The sequence below is a fragment of the Macaca fascicularis genome, chromosome 12, assembly GCF_037993035.2.
Source record: "Macaca fascicularis isolate 582-1 chromosome 12, T2T-MFA8v1.1".
NCBI lineage: Eukaryota > Metazoa > Chordata > Mammalia > Primates > Cercopithecidae > Macaca > Macaca fascicularis.
In genome coordinates, this window is record NC_088386.1 from 116347428 (window position 1) to 116366641 (window position 19214).

Genomic DNA, 19214 nt, shown 5'->3' on the forward strand with positions numbered 1-19214 from the left:
AGGACAATGGCAGAGACTTCATGGTGGAATGCTGGGGGTCCTTTCAATTCCAAACAGTCCGCCTCTATATCTACTAGCTCCATTCCAGGAGGACTGCGGGGCAGCTTTCAAGAAACTGGGCTTCAAAGCACCCAGGAGGCTCCTCAAACTGAGAGGAGTCCCATGACCAGTAGGAATCTCTTTAAGAAACTGTAAATGTGTGACCTTGAGGAAAAGGTGCACTTTCATGAAGAGAAAAAAGCCCCCCTGGTAGCTGGCAGGATATTGAAGCCAGAGGAGTCCGACAGTGGCATCAAGCTGCGCTGTAAATCCTAGACATTCACAAGCCCCAGGCTGCAGAATCTGTCCCAAGTTTTGCTTTGTTTCCTATCAATAGTGTTAACAGCTCTGCCAACGTTCTGTAATTGTGCAGGGAGGACAATGCGCTGAGAAAAATCAGTACAGTATTGTTTTATTTTTATGCTATATCCAGAAAGAAAGATCTCGTCTATTCATTGTAATACATTTGTCGTTTTAGTCTGAGTAAATGCAAGGCTATGAGAAAATGCTGATACCAGTTGTCAGAGAAAACTATTTACAATTGTCCCTCCCTTCTTTCTTTAGGCATTTTCATTATAATCTTTTCAGCTTCACAGAGAGATGAACAGAACTTGTGCACTGAGTATAAAGTGGGTGACTGAACTGCATCAGTTATGACCTTCACTTTTAAGGTTAACAGTAGGGGGAAAAAATGTTGACTTCAGTAGCTTGGTTAATGTTTTCCGGGAGAGGAGGTACTTTTTTCTCTTCTCTATTGTGTCTCATGGGATTGGATTTTGTGTGAAGACCTTAAATTCATTTGTTAATTCATTCACTTATTACTCATTCAATAGTTAATGAGTGTTGGCTAAGAACAAAACACTGGATTAGTCCCTGGAGATACCGCTGTGAACATGACCTCTGAGGTCTTACTACAACCTAGCAAGGGTGATATCTTCATAAGGAAGGGGGAAATCCTACCATCAAAATCAGAGCTTTCAAAGAAAAAGAAATAGAACTCTATTAGGGATAGTTTTCCCTATCGGACATTCTTATACATCCCTCTGCCAAGTGTCCGATGAGCTTAAAATAAATAGTCAAAATACACTTATTTTTTCTAAGTTTGAGCGTAAGCCGCTTTGAATAGAATGCGTGAGAGGCAAGGAGTCAAATATTGGTAACTCGTTTGTCACTTGACTTTGCTGAATTCCTTTTTGGCTTGCTTTTTAGGATAAAGGAAATTAATAACAGGTGTTACGAGACACCCTAAAAATAGCTTTTGAAACAACAGGCTATTGTTCCTGTGAGTTTAATACTGATTTTATTTCAGTATCTCCATATTTTTTCTAATGTTTTTATCACCACATTAGGGACTTACCTTTGTCTTCTCTATGTGTTTTTTAATTTTTTTTTTTTTTAACACAAATCCTTATCAGTATTTCGGTGTTATCCAAAACAAGCATTTCCCAAACTTCAGTCATTTGTGCAAAACCTTAGCAATTTTTTTCACATATTCATCCTATGGCTTTTCTCCTTCAATATTTTGTCATATCTGATTGTCAAGTCTACTACTATGCACATATTATTTTGTTTAAATGGACTTGCTTTTTTTTAAAAAAAAAAAACCTTAAGCTAGTTCATTTTAAAAAGAAACTTTATTACATAAATGAAAAATACCAGTTTTGCTTATAATAAACAGAAACAATAGCAAAGAAAAATAAAATGTAAGCTCATAAGTTAAATTCCACCCAGAGGGTTCAGAGTCTTCTCACCTTTTGTTAAACCAGAAGGTTCAGCCCATGATGGCTGATTTTTTTTTTTTTTTTTTTTTGAGATGGAATCTTGCTGTGTTGCCCAGGCTGGAGTGCAGTGGCCGGATCTCAGCTCACTGCAAGCTCCGCCTCCCGGGTTTACGCCATTCTCCTGCCTCAGCCTCCCGAGTACCTGGGACTACAGGCGCCCGCCACCGCGCCCGGCTAGTTTTTTGTATTTTTTAGTAGAGACGGGGTTTCACCGTGTTAGCCAGGATGGTCTCAATCTCCTGACCTCGTGATCTGCCCGTCTCGGCCTCCCAAAGTGCTGGGATTACAGGCTTGAGCCACCGCGCCCGGCCGGCTGATGTTAAAGACATACTCAGACCCATCCAAGACTTGCTTAGATATAGAAAAAATATAAACAATGCTTTCTTTGCTATGTGATTGAGGATATTTAATGCAATGTCTGGATATCTCTTAGGGTCATCTCCTGAATTTCTGGGGCACTTTAAAGAGCTACGATATGGCCGCTCTCCAGGCTCTGATGGGACCGTCTTTGGCCTATGAAGAGGCTGCCTTCCCCTGTTAGTGTAGTAAATAGGGGCGAGTGCTTATTTCAAACAACTGTTTCTTTCCTTCGAGCTCTATAACCATTGCCTTCACTCCACTCTTCAGAGATAGGGGATAATTTAAGAGAATCCAGTGTCTCCTCAACAAGGCTTTAACACCTGCAGCTTGTGACATCCGTCACCACCTTTCCATGGCATGCTTCCTGTATTAATTCTTCTTCTCTTTAATTAACAGTCTGATTCTTAAAAATAAACTTTACACTATGTGGATATGAGTGATCGTTTCCAGTCAGCAGAACAGAAGGCAATAACACTAGATCATGGCTGAACTCCCTCCAATAATATACTACCCGGTAATAATGACAACAGGAAGTCATTTATCAGGCCTGGGTTTCTCCTATTTCATCTAGAAATATAAATATCTTATTTTTAATAGAGAGAAAGATGAGCTGAGAAGATGATGATGGATCAAGTGGATGACATCAGGGTCCAGCCAAAGCTTTTAAACATGGCATTTTTCAAATCATGGGGAAGGGAGAGCAGAGGGAAGAAGAGGAGAGAATATCAAACTGCATTTTACAAAAGCAGACCAAGCTAAAGTGATCACACATCACGTTCCTTCCTGAGTCTGAGAGGAAATCTGAAGTTTTTTCAGGTCTATTCATCCTGTGATATTGTCACATTGCTGAGAAATGGACTCACAATCAGAAAGGATGGTTTGTTGGCAGTGAAAGGAAATAGTCAATTCCTTACTACAAATTCATCATGTGGTATCTTTACAGAAGAGCTTTTTGTTTCAGGAAAATAAGAAGTCCAGAGATAGAAATTGCTGAGGATGACCTAGGTCAAGAAAGAGAAAGGCTATCCAGGTATGTGCTAGTAAAATACAGGGACGGGTTCTGAACAGAATATTCCACGCTTTCATAGATGATGGAGTGCAGATGATTTTCAGTAAATGTGCACATGACACTAAGCTGAGAGTTTGGACCATTTATTTTTTAAAACAAACCATTTAATAAAATGTATTTTCCTAAAGAAAGAATACTTTGAAAAATGTGAATTGGGAAGGAAGAAGCTTGGAGCTGGGATAATATTTATGGTAATCTTTTCTTCCCCTATGGAGTAAGTATGCCTGTGGATAGTGATATCTTTCTAAGTATCTCAGCTGTCTTTTTCCTTTTCCAGGATTCTTGTACTTAAAACATAAAAATAAACAAGCAAACAAAAGATGAAAAGTTACCATGGGAGCTCCTGAGGGGAATCAAAGAAGAGAGTTTTAGGAATTGATCTCATTCCACCATTTGCTATATTGTACCTGTTCCTAGTTTGCAAATAACAGAACTGCTGTAGAAGCTGGTTCTTAGCAGTTCTACGTGGCCTACAGATGAACCATGCTGTAGAGGGTAAGGGAAGATGGATAATAGTTATAGGAAACCTTCATTGTAGAAAGGAGCAGGGGGTTGCTGCTAAATTGTCTACTTTTTTTTTAAAAAGATACTATGCAAAGCTTTTGGTCATAAAAACAGCCTTTAGCAAGCAATGCGTTTTACATAAAGGAAACCTTCCCAGGAAGGATGGTTATGAATTTAATTATAAGCTCTTCTCTTTGCATAAATTTGGTTTGGTCTAAATAAGACTTGAAACATGAAACAATGTCCATGGAGTACAATTCACCAATTGTTACTTTTAATTATGTTCACATGCATAATTCATAAATACACTGCATGGACAAGAGGGAACAAAAGATAAGAAGGAACAAAAGAGATGAATTTTCCATCAAACAATTACTATATAAATAGACAACATATTTAATACATTAGTTAGCAAAGTGATTCTTTGTTCTTGCGAGTCTGGGGCTTAAAAATGTTAAAAGAATCCCCAAATATAACATTGTTAACTTTTGCTAATGTCTCCTTTAAATGAAAAAATAGGGATTATTCTTTCTATGGGGAAAAAAAAAGTAAAAAGTTTTCCTAAAATGTGGAGATTTCAGTATGGTTGATGTATCATATCACAATATATAACATAGTAGTAGATTCTAGTGTGACTTCTTAATATGAAAACATTTAAGAATGGCATTATTTTCTCCTTAGGAGGCCTCTCTCTCTCGCTCTCTTGTTTTTGGGGGGTTGCTAGGTATTGTCACTTCATGTTTCTGTGAAGTATCTGCTTTGTGTAATCTAGTTAACAGTATGGTAGATGCATCATTCTGGAATACAAAGAAGTAATACAAACAGTGATGAAAGACATTAACAAAGAGTCTAAACTATCTCCCCAACTCTGTAACTTTTATGAAAGCATTTGATTTGATAGAGTCAATGATAGCCTTTTTTCTGAGATGAAAAAAATTAAATAAAATATTGGTTAGGAAATTGTATGTTAAATACTGAATGCAAGCTTTATATTTAAGCATTCTTATTGCAAATTCTTTATTTAATGTAAAAAAAAAAAACCCTTTTGGTTGATGGTGCAGTTTTTAGAAAGCCTGATAAATAATACCATGTTTCCATGATCAATTTCAGAACCATTAGAGCTAGATACAGTCAGGGACATAGCAGGGACATAGCAACTAAAATGTCAGTTCCATTTGTAGTAGAGCTATGGAGATCTTTGTCTTGGTTCAGGTATGTGGCAACAGAGTGCTTCTTAATACTAAATGTTGAGATAATACAGGTTTACCCATCAAGTTTCAAACAGTATGCCAACTGTGGGTTCTTTGACAGTTCATCATCAGGACTCACTTTATTAAATGTAGGATCCTGAAGGAACCAAGCAAAATGTGCACAGCTTGCAGACACCAAGTTACACCTGCTCAGATCCTTCTAAACCCTCCAATCAGATACCCCACTCTTCCTGTTTGGGGACAGGTGTGGGTGGATAAGGGAGGACACAGAGTGATAATCTAATAAAACTTCCCTCCATATAGAACTGATAGTCAAGTATGTATTGTTAAATGCTGATATCCCTGCCATACAGGTTAACATTTTTACATATCATGCCTGCTTTCACATGGACAGAAACAATGTAAGTATGGAATTAGTGTTTGAACAGATAAGGGAATATTTACCCCAATGATCTTATGAAAATCTGAATTTATTTAAAATACAAATCAGCCTATATGCTATAGCCATGAAAGGAAACTTTCTGCATAGAAAATTTTTTGGCTTAAGATCAACATTTGTTGTCTAATTTTCTTCTACTAAAAATGGTGATGATAACAATGTGTATCTTATATAACTGACAATTAAATGGATAATACACAGTAGTGCTTTGAAAAGTGTCTGGCTTACCAAAAGTACTTAAAAATATAACTGCTATTGTTGTAAATGTCATCATCATCAACATCATCATTATCATCATCATCATCATCATCATCATCATTATTTTTTAGCTCAGGTCAAGACCTGAAGATGGGTGATGAGGATTAAATGACAGATGCACAGGCCATTAGAAGAAAGATTTCTTTTTATGATTTGGTCAGTAAGAATTATTAAAAGCCCACATCATGACTAATATCGTAAACACACAGTGTGACACACAGTAAGTGTAAGATGTAACACCTCTATATCCAAAGCTTAAAATCTACATGATTACATGAATATTTCAGGCTGCCTACAACATAGTTCAGGAAACAGTGCTTTCCATGGGCCCAAGGATCAGGGAGATTCTAAATGAAGTGACTTTGCCGTCTGACCTTGAAAATCAGATAGGGTGTGTCCTAGGAGCAGCATCAGGAAAGGGAAGGATTTTGAAGAAATGTGGGTGTTTGGAGGATAACGAGGGGATTGTTCTGATTGGACAGGGCTGGTCTTAACCCTAGAAGAGAATCTAGATACCGAAGTTTGTTCTGGAAGATGCAAGAGGGGAAATGTTTGCTTTTGCCTTTGACTCCCACTGCCCTTACGTTAGGTCTCTTCAGCTTGGCGCCCCCTGTCTCTACTGCGTTCTGAGTATGGTGCTGCCTGTCCATCCAGGTCCATACCCTGTGTTCTTTCCTCAGTCCACTCTCATCCTTTCTGCTCTTTGAAATTTTATCCCTCTGTCATAGTCCATTTGGATGGCTCAAAATGCCATAAACTGGGTGGCTTATAAACAACAGACATGTACTGCTTACTGTTCTGGAGGCTGGGAAGTCCAAGATCAAGGTGCTATCAGCTGGCAGATTCAGTGTCTGGTGAGGGTTATTTTCTCCGGATAACCTCACGTGGTGGAAAGAAACAAGGCAGATATCTCTGGGGCCTCTTTTGTAAGGATACTAATCCCAGTCATGAGGATTATCTAATCACCTCCCAAAGGCCCCACCTAATACCGTCACATTGGTGACTAGGTTTTCAACATAAGAATTTTGGGAGGGGAACACAAACATTTAGACCATAACACCCTTTTTTAAGGCCTGGTTTTCATTGTCATTGTTTGTTTCTTTTCTTTGTGTCCTTTCTTTTTTAAAAAAATTACACACTCAGTAAAACTTTTTGAGCCTGCTGTATTATGTAGTCACGTCTCTCCTTTTTGGTGGTAAGAACATACAATCTGTTCCTGAACCAGAATAACTAACCATCTATGTGATCACAGGTGAGCTGCTTAATCTGTCTTCATCTCATTTTCCTCAACTACAAAAGAATTAGTTTGGATTGGATGGTCTTTAATGGCTCACTCAACTTTGTTGATCTTTGTCCTAGGGGTTTTTTTTTTATATTACCTATTGCATGCTATTATTATTCAATTTTATGATAAGCCTGTCTTATTTTTCCCATGAAATGTTAAGCCCATTGAGAGCAGGGACTTTGATACCAGTCCATCACCTAACTCAGTGACTTGCAATTGTAGTCATTACTACATCCCTGGTAAAACTCACTGCTACTTGTTCATAACCTATCTGCTAGTATGAACCTCATCTTCCTATCCCTTCTGTTGCTTCCCCAAATGCTCTCAATTTCTGATCTCTGCATAATCCAAACAGCATGTATTTCATATTGACTTTCTGAAGCATTGGTATTTGTATTTTATAAACAATGTTAATTCATTGTATATAACAAAGGCAAACATCAAGAAGACAGGCTGCCAAGGTGAGTCTGTCATTTGCCCTCATTTAGCAAGTACAACTCAGTCTTGTGAAGCATAATGCAAGAGAAATAAAGCTTTCCAAATCTAAATAAGACCTCAAAAGGCCACCACCTATCGCAGGCTGATGTGTTTATTTCTACAGTTTTACCACAGAGGGAACTGCCTTACCCTTTAGGCACCAAACACTGTCAGAGTTTCAGAGAGTTTTGTTTTCAATGCCATATCCTTTTTATGCCAATTAGAGATAATCTCCTTGGGCTCTTAAATAATTTGTCTGTGCAATCTCAGGCACACTGAAAAGAGTCACAAATCCTTTGCTGATTGGAAGATATTGTGGAAACTCCTCAGGCATAGTTAGAAATTAGTCGAAACTTTTAAGTAAAGTGATGTCTTTCTCCCCGCTTCTTTATCAAATAAAGCTTCCTACACAGAATAATGTACAAATTAATTTGAAACCAGGCTGATGGGGACTTTTCCTTGAGCTTTACACACGCATACACACATGCACAGACACACACACACACACACACACCATCAACAGTTGGAGAATCTTCAACGAACTAGGAATTAGACATGTTTCCCAAGGAAACAAAATGCTTAGGTTAAATTTTGGCCTTAGAGATATACTTTCTCATGGTCCTTTACTATCCCAGATATTTAGGAGGGTTAGAGGAATGCTAGAGTTTATGAGGAACCCTCTTTACTACATTAGGCAACAAACTTCAGTAGAAGGAGCAGACTGGAGTGACTTAATTAATTCCTGATTAATTATAACCATTATGTTTTCTCATTCTACCCTTATTTATTATCCTAAAACACCTGAAAATGACCCTAGCAGCATTTAAGTAGTAACTTTCACATACAGAAATATAATTTCATGTTAGCAAATGGTCAGTTTTAGCTATCTTAGAAAGGCCCGTGTGACCAGCCTTGCACACAAGAGGAGAGTGGGCTCTGATCTAAATGCCCCTCATCACATGCCCCACTGCTGCTGTGGCCATGTCAAAGTACTTGGCCCTATTTTCCAGTAACCACCAGTCCCAGAATACAAATTTTTGGCAGGTTTGTTTGAATTGAGCTTCTTGATTCAAAATAAAAATTTTTTTTTGCCTTTCAGTCCTGAATTAATGTCTATTACCATCTAAAATCCAAATTCTGTAAACTGTACCAGACAGAATTCATAGATTAAGTCCTAATTTGACCAAGCGAGCATTTATTTGCCTTTTGTGGCATGTATTCCCCCTTATAACTGTTTTATATGTACATACAACTAGTTTTTTATGCATACAATATGGATATTGTTTCTCATTTATTTAAATTTTGCTTTGTAATCTCTCTCTCTTTCTCTCTCCTTTCCTTCCTTCCTTCTTTTCTTTTCCTTTCTTTTTCCTTCCTTCCTTCCTTCCTTCCTTCCTTCCTTCCTTCCTTCCTTCCTTCCATCCTTCCTTTCTTCCCTTCCTCCCTTCTTTCTCTTTCTCTCTCTCCTTCCTTCCTTCCTCCTTGCCTTGCCTTGCCCTTCCCTTCCCTTCCATTTCCCTTCCTTCCTTCCTTCCTTCCTTCCTTCCTTCCTTCCTTCCTTCCTTCCTTCCTTCCTTCCTTCCTTCCTTCCCTCCTTCCCTTCCTTTCCCTTCCCTTCCCTTCCCTTCCTTCCTGTCTTGGCAGAGTCTCACTCTGTTGCCCAGGCTGGAGTGCACTGGCACAATCTCAGCTCACCACCACCTCTGCCTCCTGGGTTCAATTGATTCTCCTGCCTCAGCCTCCTGAGTAGCTGGGACTACAGGCACATCCCACCATGCTCGGCTACTTTTTGTATTTTTAGTGGAGACATGGTTTCATTATGTTGGCCAGGCTGGTCTTGAACTCCTGATCTGCCCACCTCAGCCTCCCAGAGTTCTGGGATTACAGGTGTTCTTTAATAAACATTGATAACCTACTTTACGACACACACTCACAATATAAATAGGCATTCAAAGTCATGTAGAAACAAATGCTCAAAAAATGGTTGGAACTTTTCTTTTATCTACGTAAACACACAGAGAGCTAAGGAAGCTCTTCAACCATTTTTCACACTGTCTTGTTTTTTGTTCTGTTTTGTTTTTTGGGCTTCATAAAAGATTCTTTTTCTCATTTTGTGGAAATATGGGCTTGACTGAAGAGCTATTGGGATTAATTAGAGTTTAATAAGAAGTTAATATATAAAACATAATAGCTTTCCAATACACCCGCCGTAACTAGTCTAGAAAATGGAAGTATCAGATGCCATTCATAAGAGCAAAAACATAAAAATGCTTAAGGAATATTTTAAACAGTATGAGAACTTTTAGATTTTATTAAGAAAACTATAGAACTTTACTGAGGGATTTAAATACACATGGAGATATATTTCTATGTAGAAAAATGGAACATATAAGTATATAAATTTATTCCAAGTGTAATTATAGATTTGCTGCAATTTCTATTAATTGGATGGGCATATTTTTTATTGGTGTTAGAACTCAGCAAAGTGATCTATCTATTTCTTTTAGGAAAAAATGACTGGCAGGAAATACACCACCATCTTTACAACAATATTCTCTTAATACTTTTAAGTCTCACCTTTCCTGAAGTAAACATGTTCACCTATCATTTGTTATATTCTTATTACAAAAACACTTTTTGGAAGAAATTAAATCTAATAATCTATGCTCCATTTCAGATTTTAAAATCTTGTGATGGTGGCGTGATAAAATGAAGGGCAGATAACTCTTGGTTGGCCTTAGAGATATACTTGGAAGAGTATGCAGAGTGATTTGGAGACTATGAATACAGGAAACAAGTATTTTCATGTCAACATACGAAGGAATCCAAATCAACAGAGGACAAAAGAAGTCAGTTTGGGTACAGGAGAGACATAAACCACGGGAAACTCCTCTGGGAGACTGACAGGGAGGTAGAGATCATTGGTCTTTTCCCCACCAAATTTGCATGGGTTACTATCCTTTCAGAACCATTGTGAAATGGGAGCCAAATAGCTGAAGGGATGGAGGTCATCTTCCATATCAATTGCTGTTTATTGTAGAAGGAGAACGTGTATTCAGGGCATAAGATGAGGTGTGTAGGGATTGTGTTGTGCAGGCAGGGCAGTGTGGGGAAAGACAAGAGTTTGTCTATACATACATTGAGGTCTTTTAACTATGACAGAATATTCAGGCAGAGCTTTTTTAGATGATCAGGTCTTTAACTGTTTAAACCTTATACAGACAATGCTTTGATTATTTTTTCAATTTCAAATGTCATTTTTTAAAAAAAGACCTCATCTAGGTAATCAGAAATTCAGGGACAATTAATTGCAGGGGTAAAAATGGTCTGTTCTGAAATGTTGCACTCAAGAAAGCGTATCACTAATATTATACTGAAAGACAAAATAGTAAATCAATTTTTCTTTCCAAATGAGCTAAATGGAAACAATTTGACTCATGAGCTGAGATGCTAACTGCTAGCTCCCTGTGTAAAGGTAGCAATACCAGCCATGATGCCACCTCTGAGAACCCAGGCTCAAAACAGAAGCACTGCCAGAACTTCAAGTGTCTCCAGCCCATGTGATCGCCCCTAATATTTCATGTATGAATTTGAAGGACATCTGAAAGAATAAGAAATTGTGTTCATTTATTTCTCTTCAGGTTCCCAGAAGACCACTCAGTTTTATGTAATGCAAGAACAGTGCAGTTTGGCATGGGGAGTCTTCCCAGCTCCAACTGGCTGCCTCTTTGGGATTTGTAGCACTGTTTTAGATTTCGGCTTCCTGCCTCACGTTTCTGCTTTGGTTTCCTGATGATGTTTCACCATCATACCAAATGTCTTTTCAGAACAGAGTTCTGTTTAAACACTTTCTTTTATTAAATGTGGTGCAGTTAGTAGGGCTGGATTATATTACATAAAACTATGTTGGCAAATTAATTACTACGCATCATCTTGTCATGGCAAACTTACATGTGCACATATACAAATGCAATAAATCATTGGTGTGGAGTAAATGAGTTGCTATAAAACATGTATTGCTATAGTCATACGAGTTGTAATTACTTTGTCATCATGGACCTCATAGGTCTACCCAACAGCACCACAGATGTCTGTACAGCCAAAAAGCAAACAATCAAACAGTTGTGTTGATATACACAAAACAAACAAAATCAGGTTTAATTATTCTCCATCCACCATCCCAAATCTATCAGGTCTCTTGTTACCATACAGAAATAATAGAGGACTCAGGTCATGTTCTCTTTGCATTAAGGTTTTCTGGAAAGAATGTATCTTTCTGGTTTTTTTGTTTGTTTGTTTTTGAGATAATCATTTTCAAGAATTTCTAATCACCTTTCAAGTAAAGTCATGAGTTTTCATGCTTGTTTTCTAATATTCTGTTTTTCAGAGAACAGAGATAATCACACGAATTTTGCAAATTACACACTAATGATAATTACTTTTTAATGTATTTATAATAGCAACTAAAGCTGTACACGTTTCTAACGAACACAGGTTAGTTGAAGTCACTTAATAAAGTTACATATGACAATATTAATTCTTGCACAGGTTTACTTCATCTACTCCTTCCAACAGCCCAGCTGTCGATAGAATTTTTCAGATGAGGAAAATGAGGCAGAGTAAGATTCAGTAAGTTACCCAGGCCACATACCTAGTGAGCAATGGGCCCGGAATTCAGTCTCCAGTAGCCTGGCCCCAGAACCCAGCTCCCAACCACTGTGCTGGGCTCTAGCACTTCCATGTTCCTCCCTGATGCTAACACCCTTCATGCTGCACTCATCGTTGGCCTGAGTTTTTACTAGAGTACAAGACCTGTAGGCAGAGCCTTGTTTTTACTGTTCGCCATGGTAAATGCAGCCTCTGTGATTGAGTTAGGAAAACAGTAGGCACTTAATAAATGTCAAATGAATGAATGAATGATTAAAGCATTGTATCTCTCTTTCAAATTGTTTTCAGACTGCCCTTTACCATGAGTCTGTGCTTGAGCTCTACAAAAAGAAAGGTGGAAAAAGCAGAAGCGATTTCAGGCCTGGGGAACCAGGTCAGGGCTGCTTGGAGTCCCCCTGGTGTAACAATGGTGATACCAAGCTGGGAAAAGAGGCAGAGGGCACTTCCAGCCTCTTAAATACCACTGTTACTATGGTCCCTATGCTTCCAGTGACTTTAGCACCAGAGGAACTTAGAATCACAGTGCTGGTACTAGAAGGAAGAGCAACAGTGATGCACCCTCTCAGCACTGCTCCCAGCCTTTTAGATTCAGTTCGGTGTTGCTGTACAAATGGTGTCAAGCAGCGTGATACTGAGCCATGGCTTTATCACTTGATCCTTCTCAAGATTCCTGCAGTAGGGAGGCACCTTCATTGTACTTTATGGGCCTGGAAGATTAGTTGGCATAAATTAGTGCAGGGAGACAGAAATGGTGGAGAGAAAAAAAGGGAGATTCCAGATTCTGATAGAATGGGCTATGTTTGGGATAACATATAATACATCTCCCAGGGACTCCCAGAAAAGTTTAGAAGGACGAAGAGACAGGAGAACCTGTTTTAATAGTTCAGGACAGAGTTAGGTAAATACCAGCTCCATTTTTACACCCAGACTGGTATGGCCTGAGGATCTACAGATCACATTTGATTTAGTGCACAAACAAATGACCTAGGGACAACAAACCAACCAACCAATTTATAAGGTGTTTGTAGGGGGCACATGGAGTGGGGGGAAAGTCCACTAAATCAAAAATGGTTCCTGCATAAAGCCTGAAGAGCCTTGAGTCTTGAAAACATGTGTTTGTATTACATACCTGTGTGTGATGTGTTGGAAACATGTTAGCATAGCAAGGGATACCAAGTCTATGTGATTCACTGGTCAGTTATTTCACTGTAATAACTAGCGGCAATAAATGCAAATTTAATTGACACAACTAATGCTCTGGAAAAATACATCAAGTTTCTTCGATAAAATGTCTATATCTTTTAATAACAGTTGAAAAATTGTTTTCTCTTAATTAGAGTGAGTGGGGAGAGGGTCCATAGGAAATGAAACAGAAGTGTTGGATCACGGGCTGGGGTATAAATTCTAGAGCTGGGTCAGGATTGAGCTTTCCAACTTGGGGCTTTTTAATAAAACAAACCTACCTTTCTTGGTAGACAGAGGCTGTTTGGACACTGCTTCTTTTGGCAGGGTTCAAGTTTTTGATGAGAGTCGAGAACTTTCTCTAGCTGGGCAACAGTGTTTGTGGAAGGTGGTAACGTTTTTGTTCCACCATAAAGGGACAGAGTCAGGAAAGAAAGCTTTCAAAGGTATCCCGCTTCATAGATAAAAAGACTATTTACAAGGGGATTCTGAACCTCAAAGAAGGAGAAGACAACCCACCCAACCTTCTTGCTCCAACCTGTCTGATGTGACTTTCTACACATTTGCCATCTACATTTCTGTAGTTGGACTAGCCCTTGGAGAAAGCCTTCTTAATTACATAGTTGCACAAACACCCCTTCTTCTTGATCAATCACTACTGCTTTGCCTGTTCTCTTTTTCTCTAATGTTGGCATACTAGGAGCTGCCTATAAACCTCTTCTCATCCTCTATTCTCCACTTCTTTCCCTGCTGGTCCACAAAGGTCTGGGATGGCAGAACTGGTTAGAGGTGAGGGATGAGGAAAAGGGAAGTCCCAATGTCCCCTTCTCTCCTTTGCTATCTCTATCCCAGATTTAATGTCCTTGGCAGGTTCCACAGTCTCACACTTGGAAATTGCAAAGACCGCTATTCTGCTAGAAATTGGAGGATTTTCTTCCTTGCCTTATTCTGGGTTTACTGCTGCCCAACAACTCAAACCTTCTGATAATATTGCAGGACCCCTCCCCACATCCATCCTAGCATCTGACCTTGATTTCTGTAATTATATATCAGGGACAGCTAGGTCTGAGACTGCGTTTTTCTCATAAAATGAGATAAATCTTAATCTTCTCTTTAGTGTATGCTACTTGAAGACCTCTGTGCACGGGAGAGAGCCCTACAGTTCCAATACTTTTACTTATGCAAGTACCAGCACTATCACACTTGAAAGTTGCAATGACTGCTATTCTGCTAGAATTTGGAGGATTTTCTTTTTCCTTGCCTTAATCTGGATTTTGCTGGTGCCATTGAGTTGGGGCTGGAGAGTTGTAATCCCCTCTGTGCAAGAAACATGAAGGCCTGGAAGCTCACAGAAGGTTGACAAGTCCCACATCCCTAGAGACATCCTTGACATCCCAGAGCAAAGGAATTCTTATGCTATGTGATCTCAGAAAATATGCTAACACAGATTTTATCTACATTGTTATACAATGCATGTTGTAGAATAAACAGACTTCTTGTGGGCTACTCTGAGAAGCTAAGTATGTAACAGCTGGGTTGTTCTAAGTTCCAAATAAATGGCTTTCTTGAGAGGAACCATCTCTAAATCGGGTGCTACCTGTGATAGACAAAATAATAGTTATAAAGGGATATGAATTATTGCGTTATATAGATATGTGTGTGTCTGTGTGTATTTTGTGTATATTTTCTTGAAACAATATGATTTTTAAAGTTACTTAAACATAGATTTAAAAGTATACCACAAATGTGCCTTTTTTGAAAAATGTAGTAATGGATATACTCCAGCTCATCAAGAGTTGAACTAAAACCAGAGACAAATTTATGATGAAGCTATTAAAGCTTTGACTTCAGGGCCCAACATTCATGAGCCCATCCAAGGCTCTGGGGGTATAAAGTGTGACTGATATTTTTACTGTGATTGGTTAAAACCACTGTCTCCATCCACTCTGATTCCCTTCCATTCATTACCTCATGCCCCTGACTCTAGGATGACCCTGAAAATTTTTCTAAATAGTTACTTGTTACGTAATTTTGAATTCACAATTTGGTGCTTTTTTCCTTAAGGAGCTCTCCAAAGGTCATACAATTCACATTCCTCAAAACCTGGATCTGCCCTGATTAAAGTCAAAACTAGGGTTTTTGATATGAAAGGACTGATGTTGAAGGTCCATGTGAGAAAACATAGAATTGAAGCTAAGTAATTCTTTAAAATATGCTGACAACATTGAATATAAACATATACATATTTTTGAAACATTTTTATCACATAAAATATTTTATGTTATGCTATGAAGCAGAATATATTCCTCTTAATAAGTTACCAATTGAGACCTATTTTCAAAATTCTTCTCCTTAATCCAGGCTACAGTCATTCAGTTTGCAAGCTGAACCACAACGGTACCATAATGGTGAGCAGATCGAGCGATTAGTGTGTATTTAAGGTTTTTCTTTAATTTCTTGCTACTCAAAGTGGTTCATGAATCATCAGCATTTACACCTCCCAGGGGCTTGTTAGAAATTCAGCATCTTCCAGCCCTGCCTCCATTGAGTCAGAATCTGCATTTTAACAAGATGTACATGTGTTTTTATACACATTAAACATTACTCCAAAAGCCTATTGCACTTTTGATTGACAAAGAATATTTGGAAATTGGTTATTTCTTTGAATTTAGATAAAAATGGTAGTCTTACCATTGGAACACAGCATAAAATTTATCCCAGAGGTCTGTACCTGGTATGTTCACCAGATCAAATTGAATAATTTGGGAACCCGGACTGGTTTTTCTTAGAATCCTGGTCTCCTCCCTTTCTGCCAATGTTTCAACATGAAGAAACATTGGTGTCAGTTGCTCAAAGAACCTTTCCTTGCAGGTGACCGACAGACGAACCCAGTGGAAGGAGTGTGCCGTGTCTGGCCCATCTATCTGCGGCTCTCATTATTGACTACCCATGGTTCTCATGGCCTCTGTAGTTTCCTGGCCTCTCTATTGCTTTCTCTGTTGCTTTCTAAATTGACAACAGCACTTTCACAAGTTGACATTTTCAGATCATGAGGAAGGCTGTGGTTAGTTAAAGGTTGGGAGCAAGTTGGATATCAGATGCATTCTGAAATACTCAACTCTGCTTCCTCTGGGGCTCCTCTGCCATATTGCTTATTCCTTTTTCAGAAGCACTGATTTCATTTCATTCATTGTGTCTTATATTTGCTATACGCCTGCCCCTCCAACTGGATTATAAACTCCTTAGAGGCAAAGATAATTCATATTCACTTTTATCCGCCCCATCGCATCTACATTTTGTACAAGGTCTTACATATACCGCATACTTACTAAATTCACATGTCAGAAATTTGCTATATACAGATCTGTGTATTGCTAATCTCTCTCTTTTTAAAATTAGATTTGTTGTCATGGAGACATCAATGATTATGACTTGTAGATTAGAGATAGGAATGGAACAATAAGTCTTGGTTATTGACTAGTAGGATGCTAATGTTGTATTTCCACAGCCCCAGTTACAGCAGATGGACTATAGCACTCTAAAATTTGATCTAGTAACATTCATTAAAATCTGCGAATGAACCAGATGGTAAAGAGTTGTACTGGGGAGAGTGGGCTTACATGTGATAGAGTCATAATTTTCTGGTAACGTTTTTCTCTTTTCAAATGTTATGACCTTTCAAAGAGTTTCTTTCATCCCTCATTCCACTATTTCATGTCATCCATAAAATCGTGGAAAGACATTGTAGACTCCCTGGTTTGATTCCTGGCTCTGTCACTTCTCAGTCCTGAAACTGCTCTGTGTCTCCAATTCTTTTTGTAAACTGGGGATGATAAAAATGTTTTTAAAAAAATATTTAATTGAGACATAGAACATATTTTGCATAACCATTATGTTTCAGTAAAAAACCTGAGGGTACACACTCACAGATAATCCCATCTATCCAGTCAAAACTTCAGCTAATGGGCTGAATACCATTTCTCATAGATCTGAAGCTTCCCCACAGGCTACAGGGTTCCAGTGTGTTCTGTTTTGGGTTGCTGTTCTTCTTTGTGCAGTCCTCCCATTGGCCCATGTGGTGGACAGACCCTCAGGTGACTTCTAGTGAGTCTCCTCCTCCTGGTATCCACACTTTTGTGTAATCCCCTTTCCTGAGTTCGTCTGTGACCTGTGACTTGCTTCTAACAAACAGAATGTAGCAAAGATGATGGAATGTCGTGTTTGTGTTTACATTGTGCTATACAACCACTTCTGAGCAGATGCAGAGAGATTCTCCTGGCTGGCTTGTCAAGTCAGCAGCCATATTGAGGAAACCCATATGGCAAGGAACTGTGAGCCTCCACCCTCTGTGGTGTGAGTGTGGCCTTCTGTCAACAGCCAGCCAAAAGCCATGCACTACAACAAAGTAAATGTTGCCAACAACCTTAATGAACTTGGACACAGACCCTTCCCCCATGGAGCCTCCAGATGAGTTGCAGTTCAGTCAGCATCTTGATTGTAGCCCGTAAGAACTTAACAGAGGCCCCACCTCAGCCATGCTCAGAAACCTGATCTGCAAAAGCAGTGACATAATAAATGCGTGTAGCTTTAGGTGACTAAGTTTGTGGTAATTTGTTAAACAGTCATAGAAAACTAGTATAATACATTTACCAGCACATAAGCAGGGCTTACATATGGCAATGAGCCTAGCAGAGTGGCATCTTCTTTGCTGTGTCTTATCAGCTATTTGTGGTGTTTGGGGGCTTTTGAGGTGGGCTTGCATGAGCCAGTCCAAATTATTTTTAGGCTCAATTCCACCTTACAAGAAGGAGTGAGTTTGGGGTCATGTTAGAGCTAAAAATATTTTTCTTTAATCATATTATTTTTTATGTTCTCCTTGCCTTTTAAAAAATTAATAGACTTAATTTTTTAGAATGGTTTCAGATGCACAGAAGAATTGAGCTGATAGTATAGAGAACTTCTATAACCACCCCTGCCACACACACTTGAACACACAGTTTGCCCTAGTATTAACATTTTACCTTACGTGAGACATTTGTTACAACTGAGTTAGCATTAATACACTATTATTCACCATGTGTTAACTACAACATAGTATCATGTATCCATCATTACACTATCATATGGAATAGCTTTCCACCCTAAAAACCTTCTGTGCTCTGCCTATTCTTCCCTCCCTTCCCACCAACCTCTTGTGACCATTGATTTTTTTACTGTCTCCATAGTTTTGCCTTTTCCAGAATGTCCCATGGTTGAAGCGACGTTCCTCTATGTTTTTTTTTTATGGCTTATAGCTTATTTATTTTTTATTGCTGAATAATACTCCATTGTAAGGACACACCACAGCTTGTTTTCCATTCATTTACTGAAGGACCTCCACGTTTGGGCAGGTGCTGTCATCTTTTGTGTGCAGGTTTTTGTATGGATGTAAATTTTCAATCTAATTGATAAATACCTGGGAACTTGATTGGTATAGTAAGAGCTAGATTGTATGGTAAGACTGTGTTTAGTTTTCTAAGAAACTTCCAAGCTTTTTTACAGGGTGGCTTTGCCATTTTGCATTACCAAAGGCAATACATGAGCGCTCCCTCTGCCCCTACATTCTCCCCAGTATTGTCAGGTGTTTTTGGACTGCAAGCATTCCAATAGGTGGATAGTGGTTTCTCATTGTTTTAATTTACAATCCCCTGATGACATGTATGCTGGATATCTTTTTGTAGGTTTATTTTCCACCTGTACATCTTCTTTGGTGAGATGTTTGTTCAGATTTTTTGCCCATTTTTTAAATTTTAAAAGTATACAGGATTTTAAAAATCTTTGTATACAGTATTTTGGATAACACTTCTTTAGCAGATATGTCTTTTGTTAATATTTTTTCCCAGTCTGGGGTTTGTCTTTTCATTCCTTTAACAATGTCTTTTGCAGAGCAGGTTTTAAATTT